At 35.2% G+C, this 17,704-nt stretch overlaps 1 protein-coding gene across 5 annotated transcripts in view; it reads right to left on the bottom strand.

The window, feature by feature from the left end:
- WIPF1 (WAS/WASL interacting protein family member 1) overlaps positions 1-17,704 on the bottom strand; it is a 173,278-nt gene that overhangs the window by 65,534 nt on the left and 90,040 nt on the right. For 3 of the 5 annotated variants that reach the window (XM_051986176.1, XM_051986175.1, XM_051986177.1), the window contains exon 3: positions 9,321-9,493. The exons of the other annotated variants lie outside the window; for them this stretch is intronic. The gene's annotated coding sequence lies outside the window, so the exon portion shown is untranslated. The remainder of the gene's footprint in view (positions 1-9,320; positions 9,494-17,704) is intronic. 5 annotated transcript variants of the gene reach the window in all.

Here is a 17,704-nt window from a genome sequence, read left to right as displayed (position 1 = left end):
GATACATAGGCTAATACACAAAACAAACTGAACTCATTTAAAAATTTTGTCTGGAACAGTATATATAAGGGAAGGAAGACTCTTCTTTATCATAGTGCCCAAGCATTCTGCAGTCTATTACTCTTAGCAGAACTATTTTGTTATGAATAAACAGATTTTGGTAGACTAACCTGGGAAACTTACCACCATCTCCCACATTACTAGACACTAAGCAACTTGGGAGCAGGCAATGAGTCTTATCTAAACTTTGTTCTCACCTTTTAAGTAGTGTATTGGTCAGAATTCAAACTTAGCTCTTTCAGACTCCTGGTCCAGTACTTTAGACTCTATGCTGCCTAGGATAGAATAAATGGAAACCTATATGTTTTCTTATTTCTAAGAGTTTGTATCAGACAACCTCTTTGAAATCTTTAAACAAATATACCTTGTTATAACATATAGTATAATACCTTGTTATAATATGTAGTTTATTTTAAACCTGGAAATAATATAATGATCTCTAAGGTTTGTTTCATATCTCTTCAGTTTTAAAGAACATATTTTAGATGAAAAGTTCTCAATTGTGTTACAATAACTCTGAGAGCCAAGCTAGAAAAATTTCCAATATTTAGGGAATAATAGAATGAGTATTGATACAAAGGGAATAAAAAAAAAAAAGCCAAGAAAACAATATACATCATGATTACCACAATATAAAAAAAATCACAAAAAATCAATTGAAAATAAAAAATAATTGAGAAGAAACATTGCAAAACATGAGCAAGCTTTGCCCTGGAGAAGAAATATGAGAAGTCATCATATGAGGTCATTTAATGCAGCCTCTTACAAGTATAAAAATACATATGTTTCTCTTTGTTGCTAGCAAGGCAGTATAGTGCCTAAAGTTCTGGGTTTATAGTCTAAAAGAACAGAACCTAAATCCTGCCTCAGGTATTTATTTATAAGATAACACCAAATGTTAGAAAAAGCTTATTGCTGGACCTAAGATAGATTGCAATCTTACATTTTAAATAGTGATCAGGGCAGCTAGAGGATATAGTACATAGAATTCTAGACTTGGAGTGAGAACAGACCTGAGTTTGAATCTAGCTCAGATACTTACAGCCATGTGATCTTGAGCAAGTTATTTCACCTCTTCTAGCCTCAATTTTTCATCTGTAAAATGGGGATAATAAGAGTACTTGCCTTATACAAGTTGTTTAGGGATGAAATGATATAGCATATGTAACAGGCTTTGCAAACCTGAACAACGGAGGGAAAGGGGTTAAGGTAGAAGGAGGAAAGCATAGTAGCAGAAGTAGTTGAGAGAGAAGGAAGGGCTGTGGTGATTACACCACAGGAAGTAGTTGACCTGGAAGAAGGTTATGATAACAAATTACTACCCTTAACTGTAGTTCCTTATTTCTCTCACAAAGGGTAAAGAGCAACATCAAGTTTTAAAGAAAGCTAACATCTTGAAGGTGGGGTGTGGGGGGTGGGATTCAGAGGGGAGATAGGAGGCAAAATGGGCCATGGAGTAATTTTTCAAATATAGACTATTTACTTTCTTGTGTGGCCTTTCTGCAACACACAAACCACATGTTTCGAATCCCCGGAGCCTTTTCGGCTTGTTTTTCTCATTCTTGTCACTGTTTAAGGGAAGTCATGGAATTTCCTTAAACAGACTACCCACTTCTCCTTGTACCTTAATGAGACTGATAGAAAATTTGCAAATGCTTTAAATTAATTCTATAGAGTTACAGAATGAGTCATTTAACTACTGTGGTGGGAAGAAGAGGCAGCCAGTAACAATATAGGTAGACTAAGAAATATGGCTCTCATGAGAAGGGCAAAGTGCCTTTTTGGATGAGTACTGGATGCCATATTCCCACTGCCTGGATCTTTATTTCCCATTTGTAGGTGAAGGAATTTCAACCTCAATACATTCCAAATGGGAGCATATCCCACAATATTTCCTTTGGGCTGTTAGACTATCCTACTACAGACAAATTGGAAGGGATAAGGGAAAAAACTTTGTTTTTCAGGCGGCCTGTTTTCTCTATCAATCAGCAGCAGAGAGCTCAGTGGTCAGGTCTTCTGAGTTGCAGATGAAGTTGCAAAGCCAGGGTCATTCTTTTTCAAATCAATTTGATTTCAACCAAGACTCTGAGAAAGTCAGAACCTTGCTAATAGATGTATCCTCTACAGCTCTATCCCCCACATCTGCCTATCTAATGGGAGACAGAACTAGTATTATAGTAATAGGCTAAATAGTAACGTGGCACTTCATTGAGTAATTATGCTAGTCTCTAATCACTCTGTTTTCTTAATTTCCTGGCTGGACTAAATGTTGCCTTTGGTTTTTTGGTTTTTTTTTGTTTTTGGGGTTTTTTTGCATGCATAGCTCCCTCAGACTCAAAAAGGAGTTCTGAATCTGTGCAAAATACCTACAGAGCAAAGAAAATGGTCTCTAGCCTAGAAGACATGTGCATATGAACACACACACACACACACACACACACACACACACACACATTATATGCTTTCAAACACAGCATAACTTCCTTCTGGCCCAGAGGTAGAATTAGCCTCTTCAAGCAGCAAGTGGGTCAACCGGCTTTGGCTTACATCAAGTCAGAGGCCTGGAAGGGACCTGGAGAAATTTATTTAATTAATCTTCTTTTCTTTAGATATGACCACATCATGGGACCACCTAAGCCTAAAGCCTGATTTGATTCTTTTAATCCATAATATAAAGATGTGAAAAAGTGGATACATGTTTTAGAAAGATATTTTATGCTAGTTCTATAAATAGTTTTCAAAGTCCATTAAGATTGTGGGAAATGAGATAGTCTGGAAATATATTCATTGATACCATCAATTCAGTTTTTAAAATTCAGCAAACATTTATTAAGTAATTATTATGTTGGACTAGCTTCTTGGAATAAAAAACAAAAACAAAAACAAAACTCCATTAAGGAATCTCTGTTCTATTGGGAGGAATATAACATGTACATAAATACATCAATACAAGGTGATTTGAGTGAGGAGAGAGCGCTAACAAAGGATCAAAGAAGACAATCTGAGACATGGAGGAATAAACTGATAATCTGCAAGTGAGTCAACAAACATTTATTGTGTACCTACTATGTGCCTGGCACAGTGAAAAGTCCAGGAGATTCAAAGAAAAGGGCTATAACAATCTCTCAAGGAGCTCACAATCTAATGGGATAGACAATTTGCAAACAACTACGTACAAACAAGATACATTCAGGATAGTTTGGGGATGATTGATAGAAAGCATGTGAAATAAGGGCTTCAACTAACTAACCAATAAGTATTGATTAAGAGCCTATTATGTACTGAACTTTTCTATGCTCCAAGCTAGAAGATAAAAGAATCTGAAAGGATGAGGTGAAAGGGAAGTGAAAGCACCACTATCCTCCTAGTTACTTAGATGGAGTCATCCTCAATTCTTCCCTCTTTCTCACTTCCCCCTCCACACTTCTCTACTTTTCCAATTAGCTGATGAGTCTTGTTGATTCTAGCTCCCCAGCCTTCTGTGGCTATCACCCTAATTTAATCTCTCATCATCTCTCACCTGGAGAACTGAAATAGTCTTCTAATTCATATTTCTGCCTGCCTCTAGGCAGGATAAAACACCTGTTCTGTCTGACATTTCTAACAACCGACTCCAACCAAGTTTTTCCAGACTGTTTTCATATTTTTCTTCCTTATGCATTTTATAGTCAACCAAACTGGCCAACTTGTCCCATGGACAATGTCCATTTTCCCACCTTCATGGCTTTGCATAGAACTGTTTCCTATACCTGGAATGCACTCCTTTCTCATTCATATTTCTTGAAATATCTTTAGCTCTCTTCAAGCCTCTTCTAGGCACTTATCAAGTACAATCAGCCACAGGAAGCCTTGAATGATCTCTCCAGATGTTAGTGTCTCTCCTGCTGAGATTTTGTATTTACCTTGTATCTAATTTGTATTGATTTATTTAGGCAAACATGTTGCTTTTCCTTTGCAGAATGGAAACTCCTTGAAGCCAATAGATGCTTTGGTTTTGTTTGTGTAACCTTAGCATTGGGCACAGTGCCTTGCTCACATTAGCTGCTTTATAAATGTTTATTGAATTAGTGAATGAATGAGTATATTCTAAACACAGTATAGGGTTTATGTGACGGGATTTAGGCAGAAGATTGGACATTAAATACCAGACTGAAGAATTTGTATTTCATCTTAGAGGTAACAGGAGCCGCCCAAAGCTCTTAAGCAGAAGATTTTGATCAGAGTTATGCCCTATACACTTACCCAGGATAATAGCCCTTTCTGTAATGCCAAATATTGCTAAGCTCAGTGAATGGCATGATATATATCCATCAACCATGTATATTTCCTTCATTAATATAATTTCTCACAGAAACTGAACAGAAAGAAAAGACAGAAGAGAGTGAAAATTTAATTGAATTCAACAAATATTTACTAAATGTTACTTTGTGCTGAGAATGCTAACTCTTTTTTAAGGTCATTGAAGTATTTCCTGCATCAGTGTGCAGGATGTATCACCTAAGTCCATCAGACAAAGTGATTGATTATCTTAACTTTTTGGAATACCTAGTATCCTGCAAGGATCAATTCATGTGTCATTGCCCACAAGCCTTCAGACTCCCATAGTGTTTCCTCTCTGAGCTCCTCAAATTTATGTTTACTCTAAGCAAAAGTAATCTCCTTGATGGCAGGAAACAGAATACTATCATTTGTTCAAAACTTTCCCTAAAAAAGTGCATCTTTTCCTCAGTGCCCTTTGATTATAGATATATAAAAAAGACCTTACCCATTTCTCCCTCATTTTATAGATGGGTAGACAGGAGTTAAATCACTTGCACAAAGTCAAAGGGGAAGTAATAGTAGAGTTGGGTTTTGAACCTAAGTCTTGATTTTAAATCCAAAATTCTTTCCACTGCAATCATGCCAGAGGCACCAAAGCTCATACTTATTTTCATGGCTCCATTGCATTAATAATTACTGGAGAATAATAATAACTCACATTTGTATAATTATGAAATGTTCTACATAAATGATTATTATGCTAATTATGTCTCTTGTAGGTAAGAAGCTAATATTATCCTTCTATCATAGATGAGAAAATTGGGGCTTATCGGAATGTAGCACCTTATCTAGAGGCAGACATCTAGTAAATGTCTGGGGAGGACCTCAAGCTTCTGTCTCCAAGGCCAAGACTTGTCCCACTATGCCCTGGCTGTCTCTCAAATGAATGTTTTTGAAGGTGGCACAAAGTTGCTGCTGTTTCTTTTATTAATGTATATTAAGCTGGCAGGAAACAGTCCTGAGCAAGGACTAATGACTCTGAAAAAGTGAAATAACAGCCCTGCTTCTCACATTAGATACTGGCACTACAAGATGGTGGCAGTCAGGCATAAAAAAAATCTCAACTCAATGCCCAGAGTCAAGATGCATCTTAAGCCACTCAAAAAAATGCTAGGTATTAAGCATTTCTTGGCCAAGATTTTTCAGAAAGCCAGTATGAGAAGAGCCAAAGGGGCATTTTATTTTCCAAAATACAAAGGTCTTTCATTAAGAAATATTTTTTTAAATTGACATTTTTATTGATGCTTTTGCTTTTATATCTCAGTCATATCTGAATATACAATACACTCCCAATCTTTGTCCACGGAGTCTTTTCTCTTTGTTATACAAAAAATTAAGTAGAATCAACTAATAGTGCTCTCATGTCTGATAACATACTCAACACTCTGTACCCATAATTTTTCATATCTCTAAGGAAAGGGAGTAGATGATTTTAAAATTTCTTTTCTGAAGTCACGATTTGCCACTACACTTATACACTGTTTATATCACTGTTCTAATAGTACTATTTTTTTTTTAGGAATTTTCTATTCATCTGCTTCTCCAGCTTAATATACAATATTGTTCATCAATAAAATGAAAAGCCATGATTATTATTGTTTTTTGTCTAGATACCTATCTACTCACAACTACTGTTTCTAATAATTTCCCATCATCATTGTCTTTTTCATCTTGATGTTCAATCTCTTATAGTGAAATGAAGGATACAAATGTATACTCCTGTGTTACTTTCGCCAAAGCTTTGTTTGGGATTGTTTAGTAAAATCATTTGAAAAATGTTGGATGAGAGGCAGGGAAATGGAAGGATGTAAGAAAGGTGAAAAAACAATACAGGATCAAAGAGATACTTGGTCCAGTATAATGTTGTGGATTCTTCAAAGATTATAAATATATCAAGATTTTTTAAAAGCAGTGCCAAAACCAGATAATTGAAAAATAAATCCTTAAAAATGGTATGACCTCCCTGACTTCAGCTAAGCCTGGAAAGATCTACATTAACTGATACTGAGTGAAGTGAGCAGAAACAGGAGAATATAACAAGATTATATGATGATCAATTGTAATAGGACTTGGCTCTTCTCAACAAGGAAATTCCAATAGACTTAGGATGGAAAAATGCCAATTTCATCCAGAGAAAGCACTATGGAGACTGAATATGGATTGAAGCATAGTATTTTCATCTTTTTGTTTCTTTGTTTGTTTCTTGTGGTTTTTCTCTCCCTTTTGGTCATTTTTCTTGACTACATGGCAAATATAGAACTATGTTAAAAAGGATTGTACAAAGGCAGCTAGGTGGTAGAGCATCAGCCCTGAAGTCAGGAGGACCTAAGTTCAAATCTTCCTGGCTGTGTGACCCTAAGCAAGCCACTTAACCCCAGTTGCCTCAGGTAAAAAAAAAGGATTGTACATATTTAACCTATATCAGATTGCTTGCTATCTTGGGGAGGAGGCAAGTGGGGAAGAAAGGGAGAAAAATTTAGAGTACCATGTTTTACAAAAATGGATACTGAAAACTAATTTTACATGTATTTGGAAAAATAAAATACTATTGGGATAAATTAAATTAAATAAAAAATTTAAAATGGTAGGGCCTCTAAAATCCTTTTCAACTCAAAATGTATTACTCTATGGTACAATATTTATCATACCATATAGAATATTTATATATAATATTTATTGCTCAGTTATAATTAGGACACACATTATTGTTGCATTACAATTGATTGGTTTAATTATTTACTTAATCTTTTCAAAATTTAATCTTAGTGAAAGGCTTTGGAGTTCATTTCCATTCCAATTCAGTCAAATATGAATTTATTATGTGTGCTAAGTGCTGGGAATACAATGGTAAAATGAAAAAGTCCTGCATGCTGAGAAATTACTAGGGAGATAAAGCATTTAGATAGGCATGATAATAGAAAGGAGGAAAAAACACCAACCACTAAGGGGATCAGAAAAGGCTTCTAGTAGGAGACAGTGCATGAATCAAAGTAGTCTATTCTCTATTCTAATGCTCAAATTGGATATTCCATTTCCAGCTTCCAAATCTTTGTATAAACAGTCCCTTATACTAAAATGCTCTTCTTTTCATTTCAGCCTATAGAACACATAACTTTCTTCAAAGCACAATCCAAATGTCAGCACCTACAGTAAGACTTTCCTGATTTCCTAAATACCTCCCAGTTTTCAAAGTTATTCTCTCAAAATTATTTTGTATTTGCCATACCTATATATATATATATATATATATATATATATATATATATATATATATATATATGTGTATGTGTGTGTGTGTGTGTGTGTGTGTTTGTTGTATGTGTGTGTGTTAGAGAGAGACACAGAGAGACAAAGAGACAGGGAGAGAGGAGGGAGGGAAGAAAGGAGAAGGGAGAGAAAGAGACACATGTTCACAGACACAGAAAGTCAGAGGAGAGAGAGAGAGAGAGAGAGAGAGAGAGAGAGAGAGAGAGTATGTTCAGAGGGCAATCTACCCTTGTTTCTTGCCAAGACTAGCAAATGAGAAATTATTCCATGAAGTCATGCACAAACATGAAAATATACTAGCTGGTTTCCTCAGTCATCACTCAATCATCAGATTACTTGGCTAGGCTAGTCTGGTAGCCAGCAGGAATTACTATTTCCACAAAAAATTAAAGCAATGAGTTGAAGGAAGTGGGATGCTGATGCATTGAAAACAACCTTCAAACGAGAAAAACAGTTAAAAATTTTTTTCTTCTACATAGTCTTGTGGAGACATGTAGCTGAGCTTGTTTTAATGTTGATTAAACCTGGAGTCACAGTACCCTTTGGCTAATTCTTTGACAGCCTGAAGGGAATGTATGGAAGTGGCTATTATTAAGAGAATTTGTGCCATAGTCATTTGCTGATAAGGGCAAGCTATAGGAAAAATGATTACAGTATAGGAATGAATAGAGAGGTACATTAAAGGATATTAACCCCCTCCACAGAAGTCTTTCTTGGATGCTTTTTCATCACAGGGGGATGACCCTGGGTACTTGAAGAAGACATAGCAAGTCCTACAAAGTCTGAAAGCTCTCAAGATAGATGAAAGGTGGTTCTTGAGATCCAAGTGGAGGGTAGACCTGGCCAAGTGCTAACAAGCTTATAGATCCAGAAAGAGATTCTCTTTCTAGAGTGCATGGACTAGCCTAATTCAGTTTGGAGAAGGTTAGTAAGCAAGTAATATCTTTTTTAATCAAAGTAACTCATGAAACTGTCTTAAGCATGAGATAGTGGTGATGGTGATGGTGGAAGTTTATTATCTGTATCAATAGTGGTATAAGCATTTTACAACTTTACTTTTGTTTTTTGGCAAGGACTCTGGACCCCTCTGGAATATCATATCCTATAATCAAAATTTTCTATTAATGATTGTATTAGAATATATTTTATAAGCTCCTAAGATAATATTAGTAGCCAGCAGTTACATAATGCTATCTGATTGAAGTCTTATAAAAACCATATGAAGTAGGTGTTATTATTATTCCTATTTTACACGTGAAGAGATTGAGAGAGTTAATTCTTAACTCTGAGGCAAGCTGTCATAGCATCATAGATTTAGAGTTGGAAAGGATCTTTGAGGCAATTAAATCCAATCCTCTTATTGGAAACAGGCTGAGGAAGTTCAAATTCCTCAAGTCACAGATAGTAAGTGTCAAAGAAGGGAATGAAATTCATAATTGGTTGTATTTTCACTATACCAGACTGTCTCTACTTTCTAGACTACCAAGCCCTTGTCTTGCTGTCTCCAGTGAATAATAAAATTTGGTGCTTAGTAAACAGAATTGAAAAGAGGCAGTCTTGTCTTGACTCTGCTCCACCAGAAATGTATTTGTTCTTCCCCACTGAATCTATGACAAATAAAGTAAATTATGGGATTATAGATTTTTATAGGTAGAAGAGATCTTAGAAATTACCTGGTCCAACTTCTTTATTTTATGGATGAAGAAAGTGGTATCATGAAAAATGAAGGAATTTTCTGAGGGTCACACAGGTAGTAGAAGGCAGTTCAGGATTCAAATCCAGGTCCTCCGACTTCACATTGAGAATTTTTCTCTACACCATCGATAATTCTTCCAAATATTGACTACTGGAAATTTACAATAAAAATAGCTAATTGTGATATTCACATTTTCTTTTCCTTCCTCCCTCCTCCCCCTCTCTTTCACTCCTTCCTCTCTCCCTCCCTCTCTCTCTCTATCTCTGTCTCTCTCTCTCTCTGTCTCTGTGTCTCTCTCTGTACTTCTGTCTGTCTGTCTCTGTCTCTGTCTCTCTGTCTCTGTCTCTCTCTCTCTGTGTCTCTTCCTGTCTCTCTGTCTCTGTCTCTTTCTCTGTCTGTCTCTGTCTCTGTGTCTCTGTCTGTCTGTCTCTGTCTCTGTCTCTCTCTGTCTGTCTGTCTCTGTCTCTCTCTCTTTTTCTCCCTCTCTTCCTCCTCTCTCTCTCAGCAATTGGGGTTAAGTATCTTGCCTAGGATCACATAGCTAGTGTTAAATGTCTGAGGCCTGGATTTGAACTCCTGGCTTCAGGGCCAGTGCTCTATCCACTATGCCAGCTTGCTGCCCCTGTGATATCCCAATTTTAAGACTTGTAGAATATTTATATCTAAATTAAGTGGAATGACAGGACAAAGTTCATTTCTGAACGCTGTTTTATAAATATTTGCTATTAACCATATATATAATGAAGGCTCAGGGGCTTCATAATGTTGTTGTTCAATTGTTCAGTCATGTTTAGCTCTTGTAACCCTATGCACTATATTGACTATGGGATTTTCTGGGCAAAGATATTGAAGTGGTTTGTCATTTTCTTCTCCAATATATTAAAGCAAATAGGTTAAGTGACTCATATAGTGTCATATAGCTAGTAAATGTCTGAGATTGGATTTGAACTCAGGCTTTCCTGAATCTAGGCCCAATTCTATCCACTGAGCCACCTAATTGCCTATAGTTTTGTATTTTGGGGTACTTTTTGTTTATGACAATGATTCTATTTGTTCAGTTCATAATTAAAAAAAAAACATTTGGCATTCCTTTGAAGTTTTATGTAAAAGTGCATAAAATTCTGTTAGAACTAATAAATACATATCTCATTAAATTAGGTTATGAAGATTTTTAGACAATAAGAGGAAAGACATTATAGGATCCAAGGAAAGAAAAAATCTTCTTTGCCCAGTTTCTCTTTCAGTCATAAACTCTTTAGTAGCTTAGTATATAATCAACACATTTCTTTACCTTTAGTAGGATAGAATTTCAGAGGGGAAAAAATCTTATGATATGCCTAATTAATTCATTTCTATAAACTCTCTCTATCCCCCACTGGGATAGAAGCAGGGGTGTGAAATACTGGACCAATTCAAACCAGACTCTTAAATTTTTAGTGTGAACATTTATATCTTAGAAACTGGCAAACTCCAGATAGAGTTAAAATTGTTGAAAGTTATAATAATTTTCATATTGTAGTTCTATAATTAGATATGAAAACTACGAGTTATGCTATTTTAAAGATTTCATGCTTGTCAATAATATGGGAATTTGGAATTGAGTTCAAATGGTTTTGCAAGTTTATTTTTTTTCCCTTTAAATTTGCATTAATTATTCTAAGTATTTCTAATGCGAGGAGTCATAATTCACTTTCAGTGTGAATTTATATAGTGTCACTAAAGTCTTCTGTTTTTAATAACTTTAACATGTATTTATTTGAAGTTTTTGATTTTGTTAATATATTTTTATATTCTAGTTCTAACATAATTGAGTTAATTTTGGGAAATAACATCAAATAAGAACTATTCTGATATAATCTTTGTAAATACATTGAATTTTTTTTTAAAAAAGAAATTGGCAAATACTGCAAATCAGGCCTTGATTTGTTGTTTTGTGATTTCTTTAGATTTGAAAAAGTAATGGAGAATATGTTAATAAGGTTAAAAGTATATTGGGCTTATGTGTATTGGCATTACAATTTTTTTCTGAGAGCTGGTTGTTAAACATTTATCCGCACACTCCTAAGTAGAAGAATCTTTTCTTATCTTGGTCAGTTAACAATTATTAGTAAGTGCCAAGAATAGTGCTAAGCACTGGCAATACAAAAAGAGACAAAAATCATCCCTGTCTTTGAGGATCTTACAATCCAAAGAAGACAGGGTGGATTGTCTCTGATAATTGTTCCTATAGTTGCCCTACAGATTGTTCAACTTGGCAATCCGCCTGGATGGAAATTCATCCAATAAACATTACCTCTTCACAGGAGATAGTAGACTGGGTTTGAGCCTGTCTTTGATGAATATCACCAACCTGAGGCAAGTTACTTAATCTTTAAGTACCCCAGGAATCTTCTAAGGTTAGATATGTAAGAGCAGAATTATTGATTTGCATCTATGGATGGAGTTTTCACTCTGAGGAATCTCTGTACTGATGAAATCACAGGTCTCAAGCAAACCAAACAACCCTTCCCAAACCAAGATGGGGTTAAGAAAGCTCACAACTGCTCTCTTCCTCTGCTTTTTATCATGATCATTTGAATAAACTCATTGTCTGATAGTCTTTTTTGAGAGGTGGGGAACCAGGGTAATTAGGATCCAATATGAAAATTCATGCCACTGACATTCAAATGGGCAATGACACATTGTTAGTTTAAAACAGCTGGATTATCCTAGGAAGTAATGAGTTCTCTATCACTAAATATCTTTAAATGGAAGGCTACTCCTCTGGAAATGCACTTATTCAGCACCCAGTTAGAACAAGAACAAATAAATTAGAACAAAAAACAAGTTAGAACAAGAACAAAAAAATTCTTTCAAGCCTAGATAACTAGAAATTTATAAAAATTGAAGTTGTCAATAGAGATATGGGCTTTGCCAAATGACTTATAGGATGATAAATTTATAGCTAGAAAGGATTTTGGGGATGAGGGGAAGAACAAACATTTATTAAAGAACAACAGAAATATAATTCTATAGCCTTCCCACCATCTTGGTAGGTGGTACCCTAGTCAGCAGTCCTTTGTGGTTCATATAACCCCAAATTTCCTTTCAGGATACTCTGGAAAAACACATTGAGCAATATGGGATAGAATGATCTGTTAAAAGTTTCCAGTGTTATTTTTTTTTAGCCAGAAGAAATAACGAATCATAAGACAACTGGGAAAAGGAGATATGTGAGGCAGCAGTAATAACTTTATAAAGCCTCTGAGGGTGGAATTATTGAGTCCACAGAAGTTACCTTTCCCATTCTCCATAATCTGTTTAATATCCAGCTGTCAATGCCACAGTGAATTATTAAGTTGGAATCCTCAGTGAATCCAATGGTTCAGCAAAGAGTGACAGTGAGAACTCACTGCAGTCAGGTAACTTAGAGGCCCAAATTCTAGCTCTGCCACTTACTAACTTTGTGACCATAAGCAAATCATTTCATTTTCTCTGGGGTCTCATTTACCTTATCTATAAAAGTGAAAGAATTGAACCTGATGACCTCTAAGGTCCAGTGAAAAAGTCTAGCAATCTAATGTACAAAGAAGCAAAGCCAGATGATGGGGTATAGATTGTTTGGGCTCTGCCATTGATGGTTTCTTTTTTGTGTTTTATACAGCCTTAGCAACTAGATAACTACTGCCTTTTTAGAGCTGAGGCAAAATAATAGTTAGAAGGAGGAATTTTGAAATTGCTTAATATTTCAGTAATTATTTGAGAAATGGCAGAAGGGAGGGTTTCTCATGCAGGGTGACCCCTTCTCTGATGACTTTTTCCTGGACACAATGGAAATGACAGGTGTGAGCATAGGGAGGTGTTCCTATCAGTCACTTCCTTCCGTAAGCACTCTGGTTTCTGGGATAGATTTGATTAGAAATACAGAGCTTTTAGCTTTAAAAGCTGGAAGGAGGTGTTTTATGTTCACTCCCAGCCAATGCTGACAATTCAGTGATGGAAGAAATAGCTGTCACCTAGCTTGACTTTGTTCCTTCAGACTATTTAGATGAATCTTTAAAAATTCCAGAGATACATGACCACTTTATTTTATTTTATTTTATTTTTGTGATACTGTCAATTTGTTTAAAAAAATTTTTTTTTATTGTAATAACTTTTTATTGACAGAACCCATGCCAGGATAATTTTTTATAACATTATCCCTTGCACTCATTTCTATTCCGATTTTTCCCCTCTCTCCCTCCACCCCTTCTCCTAGATGGCAAGCAGCATGACCAACTTTAGAATGAAATGGAGCCACTTTCAGATCCAAAGAAGCTGAAATTTTCTGATTAGTCAACTGAATAAGTCTTTGTTCAATTCTTGAGGTGTGTAAGGCTGTATGGTATGCATGTTAAATAGAAAACTGGTCATGGAATCATTAGGAGGACTCAATTCTTACCTCTGACACATATTAGCTGTGTAACCCTAGAAATCACTTAATTAAACTCCCAGTGTTCTAGGTGACTCTCTAAAGCTAAATTGTAGGGTAGGTGTCAACTTGCATTGATAGAAGAAATTCCTCACTAGGAATCCTTATGCCAATAAAATATAAGTTTTGATCTCCCAAAAATATGTGTTACTCTTTTAATGCCTGGGATAGAAAGAAGAAAAAAGACAAAACAGATCCTGAGCTCAAGGGATTTATAACCCAATTGGAGGTGGGAAGAGAAGAAGGAAGAGGATTGTGATTATTACTAGTCTTTCCTAGGATCTTCTCAATGATCAGATCTAAGTCTATGAAACAATTAGAAGGTCCCTCAGCATATGTACAGTTTATAAATCATATCATCATATGAAGAAAATAGAATTTCAGAAAGATTCATGAATAGAGACGTTGAAAAGGGAGCTATTGGAAAGGGCAGGGTCTTAAACAGGAGAGGGGGAAAGGGAAGGGGAAGGTTGAATTAAGATCTTTGAAATTTTCTTTTGCTTCTCGAATTTTTAATCATAAACATCTCTGTTTTTCTGATGTAAAGTATCTCAACACTAGCATCTGTTTTATGCTGCTAGCTAGCTGCTAGCTAGCTAATTGGGAAAATTACTTTTCTCCAATCTTCAGCTTCTTTTTTTAATAAAATAAGGGTACTACCAAGCTCACACTGGTGTAAAGGAAGTATTTTGTATATTGTCAGGCTATCATTATCATTATTATTATTGCTATTATTATATTTAGTATTATAGTTATTACTGTTATCTTGTTCTCATCCTTTTTGATGGAGTTTAGAATTGGAGGACAAGTTGATCTCTGGATATTTTTTTTTATTTTATGCATATTTAATATGCACACAATTTCTTAGGTGGAAAAGCTTGTATTCTTCATCCTTTTCTCCCTTCCTTACTTTTTTTCCTTTTCACACTGACAAATAGCTAATCTTCTAACAAGTCTTTCTGCTTCCAACTGGTTCTTTCCTAACCAATCCTTTATCCCGCTACCTAAGTAACTTTCTAAAGGAACCACATTGCACAAAAAAATTAAGATGGATTACATTATCAAATAAAGGATACATTCCTTATTCTGGCATTCAAGGCTCTCCATGATAAGGTTCCTACTTTACCTTGTAGTCTTATATTATTTCCCTTCATATATTTCAAATTTTAGCCAGATTACTTTTCATGCATGGTCTGCCTTGTTGAATCTCCATGCTTTTATTTGGATCACACTTCATATTCCGAATGGATTCTTCCCCTTCCCTTAGTCCCTAAATCTTATTATTCTTTCCTTCCTTTAGATGCTGGTGAAGTCTATGAAGGTTTTATTAACCCTAACTCTCTTCTTCACAGACCTCTCTCCTGTCTCAATTTTCTCACTTTTGCTTAGACCCTTTATTATACCTACAATTTTTCCCCTGTATCAATTTGATTAGTCTTCTCTCAGCTCATTAGATTCTATGTTCCCTAGCTACAGAGTATCCCAAAAAGAATTAGTTCATTATAATACTTTGCTTGTCATTGTAGGAATTCAATAAATGTTTGCCAAATGAATGAATGAATGAATTAACATATATAATACCTCCTATTTCTATTTTCAGTGTCACACGACCAAGGTATTTTTTCCTCATGTTACTCTGTGTAGATTTTTTCTTTGCATCTACCATTTTTTCCTCTCATATCATAATTATTTTTATATGCATTATTTCTTTATCTTCTTTAGAGTATAAGCTTCTTGAGATCAGGGGCTGCCATCATTGCTCTGTTTGTAATTTAGTTCTTAGTAAATATTAGTTGAATTGAATTACAACTAAAATAATTAAAATTTAATATTTAACCCCTCCTTTTATCTATCTTAACTTTTCCACCCACAATTTCATATCTTCCTGACTCCATATGATCTCTTATTCCCTCTCTTACCCTTCTTTTTCTCTTTCAAGATTAGCTTTGATCTTCATTTTAATCAGATTTTTACTTCTATACACAGGTAGTATATGGTGTTTCTATCAATATTTCTCTAGAATATCACCATTCCATCCTTCCTCCCATATTCACTATTTTATCAATCTTCATAGGAATTTATCACAACCACTCAAACTTTTCCTAGTACTGAGACATTTGAAAGACCTGTGGTCACCAGGTTGATGACACCTATAACATCGTGATCACATTTGGAATATGAAGACTTCCTGACATTTCTTATAATAACATACGCCAAGTTAAGATTTCATTTTAAAAATAGCATCAACAGGAAAAGATACTAGTAGAAAGGCTAAAAGCAAAGAAACAATAATAATTTTTCCCTTGTATCTTTACCAGGATTGTGTTTTACAGAATAACCTTGTCATTGTTTATTTCTAGGGAGTAACAATCAATTTTCTTGGGATTCTTTCCTAGAAAGAGAGGGAGATGGGATCAGTGTGGCATAGAATACAAGACCTAGAATATATGGGCATAGTTTTTGTCAATAGCTAGTCTTAAGCCATTTTCAAGTTCAGTGTCTTCAAATGAGCCATTACACTTTAAACTCTGGGCTCTGAAGGTAAACCTCCAGAAAGAATACCCTTGTATGCTAAGGGAATAATTGACATAAATACTGTCAATAAGGGATAGAAGCCTTATTCTGTGGGTTAAAAGCCTGAAAATGATATATGGGTAATATTTACTCCTATCAATTATGGACAATCATTTTTGTGGATTGCAAAAGACCATGAAAATTAAATTTCAATATTCAGTCACTTTACATTTTTTATATTTTAAATTTCTTGAGTCATTAAAAAATAGCCCCAAATCTACTCTCTCTTCTATTTTTTCTTTTCCAATTGATGAAACAGAAGTGATATGACATAATAGAACCAACATTAGATTTGAAGACTGGAGCAAGTCTATGTTGAATTCTAGGCAAGCCATTTAACCCCTGTGAGCCTCAGTTTCCTTATCTAAAAAAAAAAAGGATTATAGAAATTTGTGTTCCTTAAACTTGGCATTCTATCTCTAGTGTCTGTCTGTGCCTTTGTACTGCCTGGAATTTACTTCTTTCTTTCTTCTCTATCTCTCTCTGTCCCTGTCTCTCTATGTCTCTGCTCCCTCTCCTCTATCTGCCTGTTTTTCTATCTCTCCCTCTCTGTCTCTGTCTCTCTGTCTCTTCAAATTTGATTTATTCTTTATACTAATCTATTCATCTTGACTCAATCCATAGTGCTGCTCCTTTTGGAAGGAATAGACTTCTAGAAATCTTGCGTTTCTTCCAATAGAGCACAGTAGAGCATTTAACACAGAGAACTACTGTTTGCTCATGGCTGAAGACTGGCAGTTTTATAGCAACCCCAGGCACTTGACATCCATGAAATATGTGCTTGGACTCAGCATCAAGTGCTTCTTCTGTCTCTATTTTACTTCCTCAGTAAAGGGGTGCAGGAAGTTTTTTGTGAGAGACATGTTAGAATGAGGAGGCATCCCCAGCTGGAAAGAATGCACTTTCTCACTTTCACATCTCAGAACTTTTATCTTCAAGGTGAACTCAGGTGCTACCTCCAAAGTGGCAAAGCCTACTCTGTCCCCTCCCAAGTTGTCAAATTTCCCCTGAAAATTTATCCGTGTATATATCGGAACATTTTTCTTGTTTCCGTACAAAAGAATATAAGCTTCTTGATTTCAGGAATATTTTTTTTTTTTTGCCATTTAGAACAGCAACTTGTTCAGAGAAGGCATTTAGTGTCTATTGTATTGAATCACATAATATCTATAGAACTTTTTAAAGACCAGATTCAATGAGCATTTGTTTATTAAGGGATTGCTATGGACCTGGGTATACAGAAAAAGAAATGAAACAATGCATGCTATTCAGAAGATTATATTCTATGGGAAGGATATAGCGCATTCTCCCAAAAATAAAATTGAGGCAGAAAACCC

Source organism: Antechinus flavipes, chromosome 3, assembly GCF_016432865.1.
Source record: "Antechinus flavipes isolate AdamAnt ecotype Samford, QLD, Australia chromosome 3, AdamAnt_v2, whole genome shotgun sequence".
In the NCBI taxonomy this organism is placed as follows: domain Eukaryota; kingdom Metazoa; phylum Chordata; class Mammalia; order Dasyuromorphia; family Dasyuridae; genus Antechinus; species Antechinus flavipes.
The sequence above is the reverse complement of the archived record's forward strand: the minus strand, read 5'-3'. Positions and strand labels throughout refer to the sequence as shown.